The sequence below is a fragment of the Maylandia zebra genome, linkage group LG16 (genome assembly GCF_041146795.1).
Source record: "Maylandia zebra isolate NMK-2024a linkage group LG16, Mzebra_GT3a, whole genome shotgun sequence".
Taxonomy (NCBI): Eukaryota; Metazoa; Chordata; class Actinopteri; order Cichliformes; family Cichlidae; genus Maylandia; species Maylandia zebra.
Genome location: NC_135182.1, coordinates 36,343,878 through 36,363,008, shown reverse-complemented (window position 1 = coordinate 36,363,008; position 19,131 = coordinate 36,343,878). Strand labels below are relative to the sequence as shown.

The 19,131-nt window shown below is 42.2% G+C and overlaps 1 protein-coding gene across 2 annotated transcripts in view; it reads right to left on the bottom strand.

The window, feature by feature from the left end:
• Positions 1-19,034, bottom strand: part of LOC101484739 (exosomal polycystin-1-interacting protein) — a 27,869-nt gene extending 8,835 nt beyond the window's left edge. The window contains exons 1-2 of one of the 2 annotated variants that reach the window (XM_076875416.1): positions 18,951-19,034; positions 7,010-7,468 (exon numbers count right to left, since the gene is read on the bottom strand). The gene's annotated coding sequence lies outside the window, so the exon portion shown is untranslated. Of the gene's footprint in view, positions 1-7,009; positions 7,469-8,028; positions 8,165-18,950 lie in introns of those variants that run through there. The other variant, XM_024805494.2, reaches the window with a different exon arrangement.
• Positions 19,035-19,131: the final 97 nt, after the last annotated feature.

The window sequence follows — 19,131 nt, the reverse complement described above, 5'->3', positions numbered from 1 at the left end:
CGAACGCAATGATGTGCTCACTTCTCCCGTCGGCACTCGGAGTAATTTTCCTGCTGCTCCAACAGAACCTGAGACACTAGGATCATTGTTCCCACACTGAGTGCTGTGAGGACAACCCGAGCAGGAAGGAGGAATTCTTCACATGTGAACTCCATCCATCCATCATCCATCAAATCATCCATCCATCTGTCACACAGTGGAAATTTGTATTTTATTTTTATTCTGATTTTTAGTGTTTATTTATGAGTGTCGTTTTATTTACATGGTTTTATTCTGTTTCTATTGCATGGTTTTTAGTGCTTTATGTGACATGGTTTTTATCCACTGTGGACATGGGACAAATTAGCTGATAGGGACCACCTGCTGAGGCAGGGGTGTGTCCAGAGGTGGCCTATCAGCTGTGTAAAGACCTTTTAAAAACAGGCTAGCTGAGCACTGAAGGAGGGAGGCCCCAGACTGGAAGGTTAATGCGAGATGGCCAGTGTGATGCGGCGACCAAGTCCTGACCTGATGGAACGGCAACAGTAAGAGACGACGCTGTGATTGGCAGCAGGGCAGAGGTTTACCTCTGCCTGCATTTGTGAGTAGGGTCTCTACTGTTGTTTACTGGGTGCAGCTGGATTGGGAGAGGGTCGCCATGGCCATGAGCCAGGGCCGCTTCTGGGACCATTGTTCTGGCCCCTATTTGTTATTTTACAGGACACCGACGCAAGGGGAGCTGTGGCGGTGGTCGCATGATGGATTCGGGTGCAGAACGCAAGCCGGGCTGGGAAGTGATGGGCCAGCGGAAGGACAAGAAGATGGGAGGCTCTTTCTTGTCTGCCGAAGACGAGGCTGGCGTGGACTCTGCTCTAAAGGAGGAATTCCTGGCCTGCTGATGGACCCATAATGAACATGTGGCATAATTATAGCAGGGGGGGTTTTAGTGAATGTAGAAAATGGTAGTTTTACGGGTTTTAGAATTGTTTTTAGTAGAGAGACAACATTTTATTACGTACATTTTAAGGGTGTTTTATTTGTGCTCCCTGGCCCAGTAATAAACTGTTTCTGATCAGACCTGCTCCCTCTCTGTGCCCGTGGTATCTGACTCGCTTGCTCCCCCTTGTATTTTAAAGAATCTTTCTTTTTAGCGTGACATTCTGGCGCGACCGCTTTAGTGTTGCCGCGCGTTACACATCCATCAAACCATCCATCCATCAATCATCCATCAAACCATCCATCCATCCATCATCCATCATCCTTCCATCCATCCATCATCCATCATCCGTCCATCATCCATCCGTCCATCCATCCATCAGTGACAGGACCAGGAACACCTCGCTGTGTTTGCTTCACATGTTCTGGGATTTTAAATTGAAGTCTGTGAGAGCTGAGCTGTGGCGAGATGTTCAGCTTCCTGTTTACATTCATTAAAATAATTTCATTTACTCGCTTTATGCCCCAAATGAAACAGTGAGCACATCCAGACTCACAAGTTTGTGTTTGCTTTTGGTTTGGTTTGTGTCCACACAGACGTACAAACAGATTCAAACATCAGGATTACTGAATGTTTAAGTGAACCAATAAAACAGTTTACCTGGAACTGACTTTTTTTTTTGAAAGAACAGTTTTCATGTTCCCGCCAGCTTCCAATGAGCCACAACCACCAACAAATGACAGTGCTCTGGAAACGTGATCAGACTGTGAGGGCACACGAGGAGGAGGTACGAGCCACTGGCAATGACCCCGATGTAAACACATCGAGGAAACGCTCACTAACTGCGCTCCACGAGACAGGAAGAGCTTGTGGCAGATGGAAAGTGATGATGTGGTCACACGGTGGTAAAGGTAAGCTTTAAGTGGCCCGAGACAACATCACAGGAAGTTTCAGTTTCATCCTGTGACAGAGTGTGGTTAGTTAGTCTAGTTATTGTTCAAGTAAACGGTTAAATAGCTGTTCCACTGAAATCATCACTAAGGCGATGCCTGTGCTTACATGTCATACGGTCTGCCATCACTCAGTATGTCCCTACCACCATAAATATCATTATCACAGCTCTCTTTCAACTCTTGAGGCACGATTTTAAGGTGATATTGTGCTGCTCTGCTAACCTGCTCATGTTTCTAATAAATCTCTCCTGTTCTTCGCTCTGTTTTCGTCGGTTTTGTTGTGTTTCAGATTGTCGTTTTACTCAGCACTGTTTCTTTGGGAGCTTTGGAAAACCAGAGATTAAGGAGATGTCATAAATGTCAACAACAAACATGATGTTGGCTTTGAAAGCATCAGTGAGGCAGACCTTTCAGAGGTTTTCACATATTTGTGTTGTGGTGTTTTCTGTGTTGTGTGTCTGAAGCTGCACTGATCCCAGGTCAGTTTGTAGTTGAGAACACGCCTGTGCTGAGCTTGTGCTCCAAGTGCTGACGCAGTTTAAATGCTTCACTCGGGCTGTATTTAAATGCTCAGTGGGATCCGTCTCACTCTGGGGTCGCGCTCGGTTTTATCGTGTTTTGCTCCCTCGTCTGAAGCCGACTGCAGACTGTTGGGATATAAAGCGATCAGCGGCTTTACGAGGCCGACCCAGCTCTGCTCGAGGTGCTTCTGCACTCACGGATTCGGCAAACACTTCTCAGCTCTACACACCGCTTTAGCAGCCACAGGGGACGCTATTTATAGAAATGTTCCCGGACTTTGTTTCTGAGAAGATCTTTTTTCAGAACACAAACTGTTAACCTGCCAGCCTTTTATGGATTTCAGTGCAGTGTAAACAAGTGTGCGCGCGTGTGTGTGAAGTAAAGTCAACCTTTTACTCGTTTATAAAGGCTGGATAGTCTCGCCATGACATCACACACTAGTTTAGACACTTCACGGTCAGCACCATCTTTTATTTGGAGCTGAACAGAGGGTGCAGTGCTAAGATATCAGCTAGCTAGCTTAGTTAGGAGTTATAGGAACATAGCGCGCGCGCGCACACACACACACACACACACACACACACACACACACACACACACACACACACACACACACCTGTTCACAACGCTTCATAATCACTCAGGCTTCCTGGGCAGTTGGTATAGTGACCTCACAGCAGCCATATTATTGGTCACATGATGCCATTAAAAATGATCCAACAGCACGAACACGGTGCAGAGGTCAGGTTCATGTGAAGCTAGCAGACAGCTAGCAGCTACAGCCAGCTGTGTCACCATCCACCTGGCAGAGGCCACGCCTCTGATTTAAGGCCTCAGGCTCATGTTTGTTTCTGCTGTAAAGTTGGATCTTCTAACATGGGAGTCTGGGGGACTGCCTCCCTGCTGGAGCCTCTGCTGGACGTTAGAGGAACTGCAGCGTTGGCTGGCGTCTGCTCTTTTTTTCCAGTTGAATGCACTAATTAAACTCAAGTGTTTAATTTGGATGTTAATTAGCAGGTAACAAGGTGGCAGGTGTTGATTTGTCAAACTTTGGATTCTAGGAGGTCACGGTGGCCACCTCCATCTTTTATATACAGTCTGTAGAGTAAATCGAGCCGTCGACCATGAAAGATTCTGGTGAGATGACTGTGTGGCTATAAATAAACGTGACTTCAGCGTGGCTGGTTTACAGTAGCAGCTGCCCTCCGTCCCCTCCATCCTCCACCGTCTTACCTCACTGCTAATATTAGTCATAGTCTTTCCAGCTGTTCCCAGCATCTGGCCCTCCCGCTCATGATACCAGTCACTTTCTGTGTGTGTTCCCTCGCTCTCTCCACTCCCTTTCCTCCATCTCCATCTGTAATCCTGCAACGAGCTGCAGCTGCAGGGCCGGATGCTGGAAATCGACCACTGAAAACACATTCCACACTCTGACACGACACTCTTCTTCCTCTCATGTGATTGCGTGTCATATTTGTGCTCTTTTAAAGCATCTTTGTTCAGTAAATATCTGTCACATGTGTGCGACAAATACAAACGGGCTGCTCGGACCACAATAGGCGAGCGGCGGCTGACCCGAGGACAGAAAAGCGACAGCGAAACGAGCTGGACGGGGTTGAAGCGTATGAGTGCGAGGTGGCCGCTGCTCGTTAAAGGAGAGGCTCAGCACATTCCTCTGACATCATGCTCCGCCACAGGCACCCACCCTAATCCGCCCTTCCTTTCTCCTTCTTCCAGCTACAGCTCGTTTCTTCCTCCATCTCCCTCTGAGCAGCTGCAGCTTCACAGGCAGAGCTGAAAGACTCACAGCTCTGAACACTGAACGTAAAACCGATTATCTAACATGATTTATTGGTTTATTCCTGAGCGGTTCACCGTGTTCTTGTGACCCAGTGGGCTGCATCATGTGCTCTTTTAACCACCAAGCTCAGGCCTTTATTGTGGCGTCTTCATGGTAACCGTCTTTAAAACAGCTCACAGCCACACCATCATCCATCAGACACTTAAATTTGGTTAAAAAACTGTGTTCCCCACAGCACAACAAGACAAGCCCAGACATGTCTGACAGCGAGAGCCACGTTTTGGCTTTGATGATGATTGAACACCTTAAAACACAGTTTACCTGCTGTAAACATCGATTATATGAGCCCAGCACTTTTATTCTATCTTCCTACCATCACAGTTATGGAGGCTGTGCTGTGATGATTACATATGTTATGGTAACAAATCCCGAAGCATAAGAAGCGAAAGTCATTCATTATTATTATCATGGTCCAAGTAAAGTTTACAAGGTCGATCGATGTAGGCGAGGATGAAGAGAATCAGGAGAACAATAAAAGATGATCAGCCTTCAAAGGAACGCAGGAAGCTAATGATCAGGCTTTTTGCCTGCTGTGGTCTGAATCAGTCGGAGCTTTGGTGTCTGCTCACACAGAGTGAAACGCAACGCGTCACTATGAACCAGGTGGGAACGTCCAGTCTGCTTATTGGCCAGGTGTGTTTGAGGCAGGAGCGACAAAGGTAAACACAGGTACCCTCTGTGTACGCCACACACCACAAATGAAGCGCTTTGGCGATTGCTTGGAACTGAGCGGAGATCTCGTCCGACCTGAGTAACCAGCTCAGGTGTGAAAAACCCACACTAAAGAAGACATCAGACAATTAGACGAAAAAACACTAAAAACAAGTACGGGCTAAAATATTCAAATCAAAAAACTCCAAAAATCAGAATCTGTAATCTCAATGTGCGGGGAGGCGAACGAGGAGAGGCCAAAGAAAAGCCCGGGTAATCATCCATGAATAATAATCTGCTGGTTTCCAGTGTTCTCGGTTGGTCAGCCTCCCATATGTCCGAGTGCGAGTCGTCCGTTTCATGCAAGTGTAACATGCAGAGCGGTGCACATGCTAACATGTCTTTAGCCTCGTCACTCTCCTGTCAGTGGGACCTAATTAAACCACAATGTTTGTAACAACAAACCTAATGAGACACTGACACTCTGTCACCCAACCGAACAGGGATATTTTAGATTAGATAACAAAGGAAACAAGGCTACAGCTGTCCAGAGCCTCGGTATGAGCAATGAAAGGATGAAAGCAGTCAGCTGTTGAGAGCAGATCCTGGAACTGACTGGAGTTTGGGGGAAATCATAAAGTTTAAGCATTTCTTTCATTATGAAAATAAAGTTCTTGGAAAGAATATCGGCGTCAGCAGATCATTGCTAGAGAAAAGTCTGAATGCACGAGCGGTGCATCTCTAGTTTGGAAGCGTTGGGGCTGCATGTGTTTAGAAAGGCTCAGAGATCCAGACGTAGACCCAGAAAGCTTACATCCAGCAGCAGAATGATTTTTCTCTCATACCAATATAAGCAGATGTTTGAGGGGAAATTTGGGGGAAATTGTCGAGCAGCCTGAGGCGTATCGGGTTAATCTGCACTTCCATCTCTAAGACCAGCTGAGTAAAGAGAAATGACTGAAGCTGTGAGGCTCTCAGCGTCTCCCTTCTTTGTGGTTACAAGTGGTGTTTCAGTGCTGATGAAGAGCTTCCTGTGTGTGGAGCGTGTTTACGCGTCACTGACCTCCATCAGCCGTTCACTGGAGGTTTAAATCTGTGCTGCTGCAGACGCCCCCTGCCCCATACTTTTCCCCACATTGAGACTGTGGTCTCTTTATTTTTAAGTAGACGGCAGGCTGTGAAACTAAAGTCCAGACTCTTATACCTGGGCACCATCCATCTATCCATCCAGACGACCTCTCACAGGGTCAAACATCCGATCTGACAGTGAGATTATTTAAGAAGAGTGCATATATGGACTTTACCTCAAAGAAACCTCTACAATCTTTCCATCTTCAAGTTACTTTAAATGACTAATAGATTTTTATCATTAAGAGTTCTTGTATCCACTTGTGAGAGACTTCCTTGGAATATGAAGATATCCGCTGCATCTGTGTGAAGAAGTGTTTCTCTGTGTCTGTGGAACCTGAAGGTCTCAGATCCTCTTCAAAGTGTGCTGAAGCTTTAAAATGAGCACATATAGAGGCTGGACATTCACAGCAGTGAATCTCTCTGAGCCGCTCTCCTGGCCAGGCTCTAACAGCGCACACGTAAAAAGTCAGTAAAATGTGGGCTGTCCACAGACTCAAGCGCGGAGCGTGAAACTGCGCTGGCTTCACAACACGTTACCGTCAGAGGATCAGCCCTCTGGCTGCTGCAGGAGCTCCTGATTGTTAAAAGATGGAAGAAATGAATTCAGAGTTCAAATGAAGCCAGTGAGCTCAGGGTTTACTTTGATGCTGAAGCTCCTGGACGCGATGACCCGACGAGGTCAGAACATGCGGTGAGTCTGTGGGTTTAGCTGTGAGCGGCCATCAGGACAGACGGATGATGACTCAGCTTTCTGCTGGTTTCTCTGTGATCTCAGCAGCGTCTGCTTCTCATTACTGACCTGACCGATCCTCTGGAACCACCATCGCAGCTCCAATCACACACACTCATTCACAGACATCAGTGTGTGTGTGTGTGTGTGTGTGTGTGTGCGTGCGTGTGTGTGTGTGTGTGTGTGTGTGTGTGTGTGTGCGTGTGTGTGTGTGTGTGTGTGTGTGTGTGTGTGTGTGCACTCACATGTGCGGCTCACAGCGGGTTCAGGTGGCACGGAGCTCTGGGCTGATCGTCCTGCTTCCTGCGGCGGTGAGAGCAGCAGCAGCGTCCACGTCTGTCTGCAGGCTGGCAGGAAACACTCATCACTCTGCCTGCGAGCAGGGGGGGAGGGAGAGGAGGCCGGGATGGAGGCAGAGCCGGGGCTGAGAGGAGGAAGGAGGTGAGGGAGGCCTACTCTCTGCACACTGTGTGGAAACTTTCCTCATCAGATGGAAGAGCGTGGCCAGCTCCCTGTCCATGTTCTCTGCCCGCTTCTGCATCTGCGCCTCCTCCTCAGCCTCACTCTCCTCCCCTTGTGGACCCGCCTCCTGCGTCTTCTCCATCAAACATTTAAGAATGCAGCCATCTCGTGGCTCCTCAGGCCATTACAGGGGAAACAGGGCAGAAGCATTCAGCAGAAGCCTCGCTGTGTGCTCGTTCAGGCTGCAGGACATGAAAAGACTCAGATATCAGCTGAGCATCTGAAGGTGCAACAATACTAAGTTTAACTTCCACCAGCTTCTTTTTAAAATTCTCCTCCAGACGTGTCCTCCAGAGGCTCGTTGACTCGCTGCACCATCTTGTGGAATAAACTGGTATTACACACAAGTGCCAGATTTGTTTCTGGACATGAAGTCATCGTTTTTATGTGTTTTAGCAGCTTTATATCGTTTAGTTTTGAAACATATGTTATGAGTTTAGCAATTCTTGCTTCTGGTCTCATATATGTTGAGTCCAGCTTTACCACTCAAACTCACATGACCGATTAAAGATGCCACAGCAACAAAATGCTGCCACACTGAGTCTCCATGTCAGCATGTGTAGACTAACTAACCCTTACGCCCCTAAACCAGAATTATGATAAAGAAAAAAATATGTATTGCCTCCATTTTTAGGTAAGGAGTTGTAACTTTGCTATTTGCAAAATTTGTGCTGTTAAAATGTTGTTTTGTTTTCAATTTTCTTAATACAGTTAAAATGAAAAAATAACAGTAAATTCAGACCTGTGACGTTGTGCTCAAAGAATGACACTAAACAAGGCGAGGAAACCGCTTTTAAAGGTGAAATGCAAAATCAGAAGTAGTCAAAAACAGCCGATTATACCCGGGACCTCAGAGGGTTTGAAGGGAGTCATACTGCACCCACTCCAGCAGCACCTCAACTATGGGGCGCCGTTTGTAAAGTGAAACATGCTGAAATTAACGGCAACATTTTTCCACATTTAGCTCAAAACAAGTCCTTTTTTACAACATTTAGTAAAATATTTGTAACTTCTCATAATTAAAACAGAATTTTAAATGTAAAATCTAAATATTATATTTAAATCTAAATGTTAAACGTTAAATCTAAATGTTTAGGCTAATATGCAAATGTATTGTACGGATCAACGGAAATACCAAAATAAAAGCTTCCCGAAAACCTCCGGTGCAAAAGTGTGCCGGTGTTGTGCCAGAAACTGATTGCCGTCTGCGGGAGCGCGCGCAGCTGCTTAAAGCTGCAGCGCCCGGATTACTTGCGTTGCCAGCTACTTCCATGCAACTGATATAACGGGCGGGGGGGGCAAACAAACACATTTATGCCTTTGTTATTAGGCAAAGGCGGATGTCATTCAGAAGGGTCATATGTCAAATATTACATCTCAAACAGTCCCTTAGAACTGCTGGATAACCTGTAAAGGAACATTAACATTGATAATATGCCATTTTCAGCCTGCCAAAAAGTGATTGTGGCCTATATCTTGTTAATGAAATACTATTTCTGCTTCAAACTTGCTGCATGTCTTTCTGAAGGGTCCTATGTGACATATTATATCTCAAACAGTCCCTTAGAACTGCTGAATAACCATTAAGGGAACGATAAAACTGATAATATGCAATTTCCAACCTGCCAAAAAGTGATTGCCGCCTATATCTTGTCACTGAAACAATATTTCTGCATCAAACTTGTTGGGTGTCATCCAAAAGGGTTACATGTGACACATTATATCTCAAACAGTCTCTAAGGACTGTTGAATAACTATTAAAGGACCATTAATACCCATAATATGCCATTTTCGACCTGCCAAAAAGTGATTGCTGCCTATAACTTGTCACTGAGATACTATTTCTGCTTCAAACTTGTTGGGTATCATCCAAAAGGATGATATGTGGCACATCATATCCCAACCAGTCTCTAAGAAATGCTGAATAACCTTTAAAGGGTCATTAATACCCATAATATGCCATTTTCAACCTGCCAAAAAGTGATTGCCACCTATATCTTGTCACTGAAACAATGTTTCTGCTTCAAAATTGTTGGATATCATCCAGAAGGGTTACATGTGACATATTATATCCCACATACTCTCCAAGAACTGCTGAATAACTTTTAAAGGAACATTAATACCCATAATATGCCATTTTCGACCTGCCAAAAAGTGATTGCTGCCTATAACTTGTCACTGAGATACTATTTCTGCTTCAAAGTTGTTGGATGTCATTCAGATGGGTCATATGTCAAATATTACATCTCAAAAAATCCCTCAGAACTGCTAAATTACCATTAAGGGAACAATAAAACTGACAATATACAATTTTCAACCTGCCAAAAAGTGATTGTGGCCTATATCTTGTCACTGAAACAATATTTCTGCTTCAAACTTGTTGGGTATCATCCAAAAGGATGATATGTGGCACATCATATCCCAACCAGTCTCTAAGAAATGCTGAATAACCTTTAAAGGGTCATTAATACCCATAATATGCCATTTTCAGTCTGCCAAAAAGTGATTGCCACCTATATCTTGTCACTGAAACAATGTTTCTGCTTCAAAATTGTTGGATATCATCCAGAAGGGTTACATGTGACATATTATATCCCACATACTCTCCAAGAACTGCTGAATAACTTTTAAAGGAACATTAACATTGATAATATGCCATTTTCAAGCTGCCAAAAAGTGATTGTGGACTATAACTTGTCACTGAAACAATATTTCTGCATCAAACTTGTTAGGTATCATCCAAAAGGGTTACATGTGACACATTATATCTCAAACAGTCTCTAAGGACTGTTGAATAACTATTAAAGGACCATTAATACCCATAATATGCCATTTTCGACCTGCCAAAAAGTGATTGCTGCCTATAACTTGTCACTGAGATACTACTTCTGCTTCAAAGTTGTTGGATGTCATTCAGATGGGTCATATGTCAAATATTACATCTCAAAAAATCCCTCAGAACTGCTAAATTACCATTAAGGGAACAATAAAACTGACAATATGCAATTTTCAACCTGCCAAAAAGTGATTGTGGCCTATATCTTGTCACTGAAACAATATTTCTGCTTCAAACTTGTTGGGTATCATCCAAAAGGATGATATGTGGCACATCATATCCCAAACAGTCTCTAAGAAATGCTGAATAACCTTTAAAGGATCATTAATACCCATAATATGCCATTTTCAACCTGCCAAAAAGTGATTGTGGCCTATATCTTGTTAATGAAATACTATTTCTGCTTCAAACTTGCTGCATGTCTTTCTGAAGGGTCCTATGTGACATATTATATCTCAAACAGTCCCTTAGAACTGCTGAATAACCATTAAGGGAACGATAAAACTGATAATATGCAATTTCCAACCTGCCAAAAAGTGATTGTGGACTATAATCAATCAATCAAAGCTTTATTCGTCACATGCAGGTTGCCCCCCCCCCCCCCCCCCCCCGACCTTACACATATAGCACAAACAGTACATGGGGATACAGGTCGGAGATTGGTAGAATCAGAGAAAAAAACATTGAAATGTACACTACAATGGGGAAAGTACAAGAGGAAAAAAGAGACCCCTACTCATACTGTGCTTCCATGGTAGGACAGCATGAGAACAGGAAACAAAAAACTCCTTTGCACAAAAAAGCACATAAATGTCCACAGCACAACATTGTGAAGACATGACAAGCCACAGGGGTGGGTGGGGGGTGAGGAGTAATCCGAAGCAAACACAGCAGCCGCCCTGCACAGCGCTATCATTCCAGCGCGGGCTCAGACCCGCCGTGTTCCCTCGCAGGAAACAAGCATCGAAGGCGTTGGAAAGGGAGGGGGGATGAGTGAGTGCTTATCAGTGTAAGTGTGTGTGTGTGCGTGTCCATAGTTCAGCTGAGACAGTGTCCTTCGGCCTATCAGGCTAAGTAAACAGTCCTCCAGCCAATCCAGGTGTCCTTGCATGGGATGGGAAGAATAGCCGTAACACAGTCGTTATCAGGGAGTGATTGTTTGGCTCCAGCCTTGGGCCTGCAGCTGGCGCGTTATGGGGGTCCGCAATGTTCATGTTGATTTTGTTAATTTTCATGCGAGCAGCCCAGGAGAATTTTTCAGGCTGCTCTTTAACACTCCGACACTGGCCTCTCGATCTCCCGTTGGAGAGTCGCGAGCCTCCCTATGATGGTATCAAACTTCTGTTCCATGGTGTTATCGTTCTTTTGATTCTGAGACCTCACAGCTGCAGTGATCCGTTCCGCGATGTTTTCCAACTGTCGCTCAAGGGTCTCATTTTGAGCAGGCCTCTCTCTGATGTATCCCCTCATACGCTCAATGTTGTTGCTTTGAGCCTTCACAGCAGCTGCAAGCGTCTCCAAGGTGTTGACCATATTACGTTCGTTGTGAGAGGTTGCGCCTCGTTCCATTTCGATTCCAGCGGGCAGCCTTGGGGGGGGGTTTGAACAGCCGGTTCCGCTCTCTTATTTCTCCGATAAACCAGGGCTAAGCCAACTCCGATCAGCATGAACCCTGTTATCATGGTTCCGAATAGATAGATATCTTCAGCGTCCTCGATCGACAGTCCCGCCAGGCACATGATCCTCCAGTTCTGCCACCCGTCCATCGTGTATCCGGCAGGGAAAGTCCCTCCAGGGCACTCGGGCTCTCCCGAGCCCAGATTTCTCGTTGAGAAAAGGGAGTCAATAGCATTCAGAGACCAGTTGATCAAATCCATAGTTCTCTTTTAGGTTTAGAGAACGACAGTGGGAGGCTATTCCAGGGAAAGTCACTTGTCACTGAAACAATGTTTCCGCTTCAAAATTGTTGGGTATCATCCAGAAGGGTTACATGTGACATATTATATCCGAAACACTCTCCAAGAACTGCTGAATAACTTTTAAAAGAACATTAATACCGATAATATGCCATTTTCAGCCTGCCAAAAAGTGATTGTGGCCTATATCTTGTCACTGAAAAAGTATTTCTGCATCAAACTTGTTGGGTATCATCCAAAAGGATCATATGTGGCACATCATATCCCAAACAGTCTGTAGGAAATCCTTAATAACCTTTAAGGGAACAATAGAACTGATAATATGCAATTTCCAACCTGCCAAAAGGTGATTGCTGCCTATATCTTGTCACTGAAACAATATTTCTGCTTCAGACTTGCTGGAAGTCATTCAGATGGGTCATATGTCAAATATTATATCTCCACCAGTCCCTTAGAACTGCTGAATAACTTTTAAAGGGACAATAATACCCATAATATGCCATTTTCAGCCTGCCAAAAAGTGATTGTGGACCATAACTTGTCACTGAAACAATATTTCTACTTCAAACTTGACTGATGTCATTCAGAAGGATAATATGTGACACATTCTGCTGAAAATTTAAATAAAGCCTTTATTGGACAGCGCATAAAATGTCAAATTTCAAATATAAAACCAAATATAACACCAAATGGAAACAGCTGGGAGGAGATCTGCATAAATAAATTAGGAACAATAAGTAATAGGAAAGAGAAAACAAAAGGTAAAAAAATGTCATTCCAATACGGCACTTATTAATTTAAACAAAAAACAAAAAACAATAACAATAACATCCAATTAAAGAAGAAACCACCAATTTAAATAAACTAACAAATATACCAGAAACAGGGGGTATAGTGGAAGCTGAACACCAGTAAACCATGAAACAACATATATATTAATTCTTTTCCCACAGTAACTATAATGCTAACTTGTTAGGAAACAGGAAATAATTGAATAATCCTACAAACTAATTCAAATCAAAGCTGAATTTTAATGTTGTTAACAATACATAAGCACACACAGCAACACAAACATAAATGAATGAATGAATAAATCAATAAATAAACAACGAATTAATATTATTGGAGACAACGATACAAAACACACATTTCAAAGCCTTAGAAAAATTGCCAGAGAACCTAACTGTCTGACCAGCATGCTCACAGACAAATTTGTTTTCTGTGCTCTTGCGGGGCTTCTTTGCACAGCCCCTGTGGTACCACCGTGAGAAAATGTCACAGCCAATCTGAATTAGACAAAACAAGGAAACACAAGTATTATGTTAATAGTGGTATACAAAGAAGTATTTAAATAACAATTTTGCAAAATACGCAGATCATAAAGCAGTCCACCATTCATTACAACTACAATAATTCAGATGATGTATTCACATAGTTTGTAACATTTTTAAAATTATATTTTTGTTTCGTGATTTTTTTATCATGTTTTTAGACTGAATGGGCTATGGACATGTAAAACATAAGCATTTACCCAATCGGTGTCACCATCGTGGTTCCCACAATAGTGGCATAGGTCAGTCAGGTCATCTTCAACAACAAGAAGCAATTACTTTAATTTTAATAATAATGAAATCTGTTTGCATGACTACATAATAAGATTATAGCAATAAAAGAACAATGTTAAAAACACGTTCAATAAAACAATTTGTAGTTTACTATTTAATTTATATTTGTAATGATACCTGTATTCTCAAGAAGACATATTGCAATCTGTTGTCTCAGACTTGCAATACTTGAAGCAGAGTTCTCAAACTCTACTGGAACATCTTTTAAGATGCACTCTGCAAACTGTGAATAAAATATATAACAATGCAGTCATTATTTGAAGTAACATTTGCTATTCCAAAAATTGGAATCATATTTATTTTTAGAAAATCATAGTAAGTGCTTGTGTTGAACAAGAAAGAGGACACAAATGGAGACACTGGAAGAGACAGAGCAGAGACTAGAACCAAAAGCAAGTGATTTTATTAAGGCAGGTAAACATGACAAAACTCAAGCAAAGATGGAACAGGAGAAACAACTAAAGTTGGAAAATAATTATGAAAACTGTTATGAAACTATGCTAAATATAAACCAATTTAGACAACTATCACAGCTCCTTCCTGAAACATCCTTGCTGCAGGAAGGAGTGCTTTCGCAGATCTTTCATCCCAACAGCAGTTAAACTCTATAACTCCTCAATGACGATGTCATAATTCACTGGACTTTGTGGTCATCCATGGTCAAAATTAATGCAAAATGCACCTTCTCTGTTTATGGAGGTGTGCAGGTATATATGTATGTATACATATGTATATTTATTGTCTACGTGTGTGCTCATGTACATGTCTATACGTATAGATATCTATTACTTCACAGGAACAGTAATGGTAGAATAGTTATGTTAAGCTATATAGTTTATGTCTTGGATATTTCCACAAGCACATCCATAAGCACATACTTTGTATGCTACCGTTGTATAAAGTGTATTTTATATTTGTTTGTATTTATTGTTATTTTTGTATTTTCCTTCTGATACCTACCTACTTGATCTGAGGTAACACAAAAATTTCACCATTGTGTGATCAATAAAGTCTTATCCTATCCTATCTTATGTTATCTTATCTATGATGACTACAATGAGTATTGTGATGAGACGTGAAGGTAAAATACACAGATGACTTGACAGCAAAACAAAGGAAGAAAAAGGTCTGAGATACAGACAGGAGGTGATCATGGACATTGGAAACATATAGGGAAACAGCTTAATGAAATGAAAATTATGACATCACAGTAGAAGAGTAAAATTAAGCACTAAGAAGAAAGAAGCACAGGACTGTCAAAGTAAAACAGCAAGTATAACAAATTACAGACATGACACGAACCAACAAGGGAGGCTTGACAACAAGAAACACACAGACAAGAAATACATGTCATACTAACTAAATGACAAGAACTGGCTTACACAATGGGCTATAGATGATAACATTAATAATGGATTGGATTTATATAGCGCTTTTCAAGGCACCCAAAGCGCTTTACAATGCCACTATTCATTCACTCTCGCATTCACACACTGGTGGAGGCAGCTACGGTTGTAGCCACAGCTGCCCTGGGGCAGACTGACAGAAGCGAGGCTGCCATATCGCGCCATCGGCCCCTCACCAGTAGGCGGTAGAGTAAAGTGTCTTGCCCAAGGACACAACGACCAGAACAGAGAGCCCGGGGAACGAACCGGCGACCTTCCGGTTACAGATGCACTTCCCAACCCCCTGAGCCACGGTTGCCCCACAGGAACATTAATGGGTATTAATGTTCCTGTAAAAGTTATTCAGCAGTCCTTAGAGACTGTTTGAGATATAATATTTGACATATGACCCATCTGAATGACATCCGCCTAGTTTGAAGCAGAAATATTGTTTCAGTGACAAGATATAGTCCACAATCACTTTTTGGCAGGCTGAAAATGGCATATTATCGGTATTAAAGTTCTTTTAATAGTTATTCAACAGTCCTTAGAGACTGTTTGAGATATAATGTGTCACATGTAACCCTTTTGGATGATACCCAACAAGTTTGATGCAGAAATATTGTTTCAGTGACAAGTTATAGTCCACAATCACTTTTTGGCAGGCTGAAAATGGCATATTATCGGTATTAAAGTTCTTTTAATAGTTATTCAACAGTCCTTAGAGACTGTTTGAGATATAATGTGTCACATGTAACCCTTTTGGATGATACCCAACAAGTTTGATGCAGAAATATTGTTTCAGTGACAAGTTATAGTCCACAATCACTTTTTGGCAGGCTGAAAATGGCATATTATCGGTATTAAAGTTCTTTTAATAGTTATTCAACAGTCCTTAGAGACTGTTTGAGATATAATGTGTCACATGTAACCCTTTTGGATGATACCCAACAAGTTTGATGCAGAAACATTGTTTCAGTCACAAGTTATAGTCCACAATCACTTTTTGGCAGCTTGAAAATGGCATATTATGGGTATTAATGATCCTTTAAAGGTTATTTAGCATTTCTTAGAGACTGTTTGGGATATGATGTCCCACATATCATCCTTTTGGATGATACCCAACAAGTCTGAAGCAGAAATATTGTTTCAGTGACAAGTTATAGTCCACAATCACTTTTTGGCAGGTTGAAAATGGCATATTATCAATGTTAATGTTCCTTTAAAAGTTATTCAGCAGTTCTTGGAGAGTGTTTGGGATATAATATGTCACATATAACCCTTTTGGATGATACCTAACAAGTTTGATGCAGAAATATTGTTTCAGTGACAAGATATAGGCGGCAATCACTTTTTGGCAGGTTGGAAATTGCATATTATCAGTTTTATCGTTCCCTTAATGGTTATTCAGCAGTTCTAAGGGACTGTTTGAGATATAATATGTCACATAGGACCCTTCAGAAAGACATGCAGCAAGTTTGAAGCAGAAATAGTATTTCATTAACAAGATATAGGCCACAATCACTTTTTGGCAGGTTGAAAATGAGATATTATCGGTATTAATGTTATTTTAAAAGTTTTTCAGCAGTTCTTGGAGAATGTTTGAGATATAATATGTCACATAGGACCCTTCTGAATGACATGCAGCAAGTTTGAAGCAGAAACATTGTTTCAGTGACAAGATATAGGCCACAATCACTTTTTGGCAGGCTGAAAATGGCATATTATCAATGTTAATGTTCCTTTACAGGTTATCCAGCAGTTCTAAGGGACTGTTTGAGATGTAATATTTGACATATGACCCTTCTGAATGACATCCGCCAAGTTTGAAGCAGAAATATCAGTGACGAGTTATAGGCCACAATCACTTTTTGGTAGCGCTAAAATGCCATGTTCTCAGTCGTTATTCTGAACAAACAAGAAAGAGTCATGGTGATACTGGCACAATAGGTCTTTATTGTTTTAACTACTATTCGACAGTCTTATAACAAATATGAACAACGAGAGTAGACATACTAAACCTGTAGGCATTAATTATTACATCCTGATGCGTGTAGTCATTCGTGACTGCGCTACACACTGAAAGCAATGTTCTGAAAAGCGTCATAATTCAGTTACAAGAAACGTTGAAGTTCCATAAATGCATACCTTTGCCTAATAACAAAGGCATAAATGTGTTTGTTTGCCCCCCCCCGCCCGTTATATCAGTTGCACGGAAGTAGCTGGCAACGCAAGTAATCCGGGCGCTGCAGCTTTAAGCAGCTGCGCGCGCTCCCGCAGACGGCAATCAGTTTCTGGCACAACACCGGCACACTTTTGCACCGGAGGTTTTCGGGAAGCTTTTATTTTGGTATTTCCGTTGATCCGTACAATACATTTGCATATTAGCCTAAACATTTAGATTTAACATTTAACATTTAGATTTAAATATAATATTTAGATTTTACATTTAACATCTGATGAAAAGTTACAAATATTTTACTAAATGTTGTAAAAAATTACTTGAAAAAATATGTTTTTGTAAGGCTTTGAGCTAAATGTGGAAAAATGTTGCCGTTAATTTCAGCATGTTTCACTTTACAAACTGCTCCCCATACTCAACTGCTCTTCAAGTGACCTTGGTTAACTTCACCTTCATTCCCTTATGAGACAAACCCATGACTAACATGTTGTGGTTACTTTTTGCGGTTTATATGTGTTTTTTTTTAATTCACAATAACAGGGAAAAGGGAGGAAAAGTCGTCTACGGGTTTATGTTCATGCGTACAATACGCTGAGGTGACACAGCTTTACATCACTGCAGTACTTTTACAGCAGCAGGATCGTAGAGTTGTTTTCTCTGTCGTTGTGTTATGATGGATGGACGTCTCAGTGCACACTCAGTAAAGCAATGTTTTAACCAGAATCAGCACTTGATCGTTCTATACCTGCGATGTGTTAGTCTCCTGATGTCAGCCGTGAGTCTGCTGACACATCAGGGAATCCATCCTACCTGACAAACCATCCTACCCGTTATTTCTGCGCATACGCACAACACGAAATTCAGTGCCAAATCATCCTACCTTTGTTTATAAGAGCTAGAAACATACTCTGACGGGTAAAATTCAGTGCCAAACCATGCTACCTTTGTGAATGTGACCTACAAACATACTTTCACGGGTAAAATGAAGTGGCCAACCGTCCTGGCTTTATGAATATGAGCTACAAGCATACTCTGATGGGCACAGTTACGTGGCAAACCGTCATACCTACTTAAATTGGTGCTGAAATTACTCTGTGACAGCAGAAATGTGCATAAACTACTTATGGTAGGACGTTTTGCCAAAAGTAGGATGGTTTGTCAGAACACCGGCGCCATCAGGGCAATCACAAAGCGTGCAGTGTGTATCTGCTGCGCCGCGGCCACGTTCCTCAATGAAAGCAACAGTTCCTCAGCATCAAGGAGAACCAAAACTGTCTCAACCCACTCGTTTGAGGGGAACAAACCAGCACTCCAATACTGAGTAAAACACTAAGAAAAGAGCAGGAGCGGCTGACACTGGCTGCATGCCGGTGACTGGAAAATGTAACCAAGATATTGGATTTATACTTTTTTAACATTTGATATCAACTGTATGTTTTCCTAATATTAATTGTAAATTAAAGCTCTAAAGCTGTGTCATTCAGCCCTCTCACAGCTTCCCCAAAAACTCCCGACTGCTGGGAAATTCGTTCCTATTTAGTTTTATATTTTTCAATAGTTTAAATAAAAACAAAAGAAATGAAATGTGCAGCTCACTTCTGCAGCAGCAGATCGCTGCTCCGAGCAGCAGAAGGATAAAGACGACAGATACAGGATCACATTACAGGAAGGCCACAAATTCGAGCTTTGAGGAAAAAAGAGGTGTTAGTAAAGGTCTCACCTGTCAGTGACTGCTGTCAGGACGAGCACGGCTCCGTGCCGTCAGTTCTCATAGATTCTGTGATGAGTCAGAGCAGGTCGCCAAGTCCAGCTTCTTGTTTGACTGATTGTACTCATGTTTTGGAACTTTTTCTTGAATATTGCTGCACAGTTTTGTGACGTCATCGGCTATTTCCTGGTCC